We start from the raw sequence: 3518 nt of genomic DNA on the forward strand, positions 1-3518 counted from the left end.
AACCTTGGCCCCTGGACACGGGCAACGTCCCATCGTTTAAGTAATTGAGGACACCCATGGTTTGCTTGTCACCTCTCATTCTTGGTCTCCACCTCGTCCCTCACACCCGGTGTCCCACCCTATCTAGCTGGCTCTGCACGGTCCTTGGGCTGCAGGAGGAGAGGGACAAAGAGTGGGCAGGAGCAGCTGGGCTGAAAGTAAGAATCTGGCGGAGAGAGCACGGTGTCAAGACTCCCTCCAGAATGAGAAAGCCATTTGGCTACCCACCTCACTCTCTTCCCCTCCCCTGCCTCAGGACTGAAGAGCACACGGGACCCTGACTGTTTCCTGAAAAAAAAAAAAAAAAAAAAAAAAATATGCGGCCTGCCAAGCCCAGTACCATCTGTCATAGGCCTCAAGATCAGTTCCACAGCGCTAATGGCATTGGCTCACGTCCTGGAGAGTGGATGTTGCCTAAATACCTAGGATATAAGGGAGGAGGGAGTGGAAGGGAGGCAGGACCGAACGGGTAGGTCATTCATACTGGAGGCACCAGAAGCCATCATACATCAGGGAGGTGGCATCTCGAAGGACCTCACGTCTGTTGAGGAAAGCACCAAGGTCACTCAACAGAAAAAGCGAGCAAAGAATCGGACCAAGGTACCCAAATCGATACAAGTTGGCACGGACTCCCGGAGATTGCGGCGTGATCTTGCGAAGGCCTGGGGGGTGTTCACAGCTCCTCTTCACAGCCTGTGGCGCGTCAGCACCCGCTCCAGAGCCAGAGGCGGGGTGAGCCATTGGTAGGCACCCGAGAAACCAGGTGGCGCCCTCCTCCACGGCCCCACCACCTCCACCCAGCTCCTCCTAACGACGTCTCACAGAAGCCACACGGATGCTCTGTGCACAGGGGAGCCCCACTGCCACAGCATCCTCCCTGTCGGGGGGCTGCCTCCAGGAGCTGCGCACAGATCAGGGGCATGAATTCCGCAAGGGCTGGAACACTTAGCTGAGAGTTCGATCGCCGGCCGAGGACCAGGCGGCGTTTGCCGCTGGACTTGTCGACCGGTGGGTTGATCCGACCTGGGACCTGGGACCCGTCCTCAGTGATGTCGGGGAGCCAAGACACCTCCAGAGGAGGACGGCCAAAGAGACAAGGAGCATTCAAAGACCCTGAACGCCGGGATTCTCTAGAGAGGTCATTGTCAGACCAGCTGAGCCCGAATCAGAGCCCCGGGAGGATCTGTTGAACCGTGGATTGCCAACACCGTCCTCAGAGTTTCTGACCGCTTGGTCTGCTGTTGGCCCGAGGATCTGCATTTCTGGTGAGTTACCAGATGGTGCCGATGATGCTGCTTCTGGCAAAATCGGCTGCCCCGGCTTAGCTAGTGGGCTGCATTCTCCAGAAGGCAGAACAGGGGCTCGTGCAACGATATGTCACTTTGGGCTCTCCTGAGACAAAAAAAAAAAAAGGTTAGCACGCAAGCAGAGCGAGGGAGGATCCCGGCCGACACCGGTGGGGGGGGGGGGGGGGTCGGGAAGGGAGCCAAGGAAGGGAAGGAAGCGACAGAGGGTTATGCAGGGAGGCCACTGACCACAGAGGGCGTCTAAAGCCTAACCCTGCGGGAGAATTGGGAAACCACACAGGCCTCGGCGTTACCCCTCTTTGGGAGGGGACCTGGGGAGGCGGTCACACAGGAGCTGGGGGCTGCTCCCGGGAGGGTGAGCCCCTCGTCCCTGTTCCTCGGTGGCTGAAAGACGCTGCAGAGCCAGGGGGGAACACGGGCTGCACGGGCTGCAGTGAGAGCCGGGCAGGCAGCGGAGGTAAGCACGATGGACAGGACTTCCCGCCATTCCCCTGGCCCACAACCCACGGACCCGTCCTCTCTAGCAGAAACTTGCGGCCACTCTTTCAGTGAGGTCGAACGTCGATCTTGGGCGGTAGGTGAATCTCGGGGTCCGGGGACCCCCGCAGGTGTTGTTAGGGAGCGGGCAGCTCGCGGGGCCCCCATCCACGAGAGGGTCCTGCCAGACGCCTCCCACAGGCCACGTTCTATCCCCCGTGTCAGGGTGTCAGCGGGGCCCCTGCCGGGCTCTCCCCTGTGACTGTCACATCAGCCCCGTAACCTACAGATCCTGTCCCTCAGCCGAGGCTTCCATCATCTCTGGGTCTCTCTTGCTACACTCCTTAGCAAGAAATCCCCTCCCCCTCTCCGTCAAGCCCCTCTCTCCCTTCCCGACCTTATATCCCCCTCCCCACCACCGTTCCCAGCCCCACACCCTCCTCTGTTCTTACCCCACAGCCTTCTTCGCTCTTAACCCTACACCCTCCTCTGTTCCCATAGAAGCCAAAGCCATACCGTGTTGAGCTCCTCAAACTCCTACAAATAAAACATTGCTCTGTCCCCCCGTCTCCCCAGGATAGAACACCCACCGTCACCTTCCCGCCCCCCAGCATTGACTCTGCAGGAATGCAACGGTTTGGAACAACGTGCCGAATCGCGCCCTGTGTCCCCGGCTAAGACCCCAACGGTCGCAGTGCGCGTGAAGCGCTTAATTCTTCGCTTTCGGCAGGTGAGCCGGCCAGGAGCGCCTTTGGGCCTTCCTTATTGATAGCGCCACCTAGCGACGCAGCTGGGGAACATCCTCGGCCCGGCCCCATCGCCCCCTGTCGCGCGAGCCCCACCAGTGGGTGGTGAGCAACTGGCGGGGGCAGTGGCCACGCTGGGGACAGCTGACTTCACACAGTGGGCTCAGTCGGCCTTCCCCGTTTCTATTTTTGGGAGTGCGGGAGGAAAAAAAACGGCATCACTGGCGTTTTATAATTGGAAACATGACCTATATGTTCTCGGCTGCCCCAACCTTTCCTAGAAGGGGGAGAAGAGTGAAATTTCATTTCAGAAACGACGGCTTCTCTAATCTGTGGACTCAGCAGTCGTGCCTCCGGGTTAATTAAGGACAATGAAACGTGGTTGCCGGAAAACAATGTGGGAAGGAGGCAGAGAAGTTAGGTTCCAGAAGTACAAAGCTTCCAAGAGGAAATGGGAGAACAGGGTCCGTGCCCACAGCAGTCACGGGAGTTTGAAATAGCTGAATCTATTAACTGGCAGTTTCGGTCTTTGGAACACAGCCTTGGGAAAGGGGGGGTTTCTGTGGGGCCTGGGAAGCCAGCGTAGCCGCTCTAGCCTGGCCCTCGAGGCGTGAAGATCCTGGTCACCGTCTTCCTCAGGGGCCCACGAGCAAGTCGCTTGGGATCCAAGCGGGAAGGACCCAGGGTGCCAGCTTCTGCGTGGCGCTGCTTCCAAGAAAAGCGCAGGCCGGATAAGCGAGACTCTGTGACCCCGTGTCCTTCCCCTTTTCCCGCTGGCCCTGTCTCGATGCTGCTGGACTCTCGGCACCTCATCATCTGATCCCGTCTGTCTTCAGTGTGGACGCGTGGCCCTTCCCAGTCCCTGAGCCAGTGAGACGCTGGCCCAGCTCCCACAGACGGGGTCTTTCCAGCCCGGGGTCTGGTGTCCTTTGCGTGAGCTCTCGGTGCC

General features: G+C 59.2%; 1 long non-coding RNA gene across 1 annotated transcript; it reads left to right on the forward strand.

Annotated features, from left to right (window-relative positions):
- The first annotated feature begins 311 nt into the window (after window positions 1-311).
- On the forward strand, window positions 312-2773 carry LOC123582410. Its single transcript, XR_006704366.1, has 2 exons — window positions 312-1304; window positions 2400-2773. It is a non-coding gene; the product is annotated as an uncharacterized LOC123582410 (long non-coding RNA).
- The last annotated feature ends 745 nt before the right edge of the window (window positions 2774-3518 follow it).

Source organism: Leopardus geoffroyi, chromosome B3 (genome assembly GCF_018350155.1).
Source record: "Leopardus geoffroyi isolate Oge1 chromosome B3, O.geoffroyi_Oge1_pat1.0, whole genome shotgun sequence".
Taxonomy (NCBI): domain Eukaryota; kingdom Metazoa; phylum Chordata; class Mammalia; order Carnivora; family Felidae; genus Leopardus; species Leopardus geoffroyi.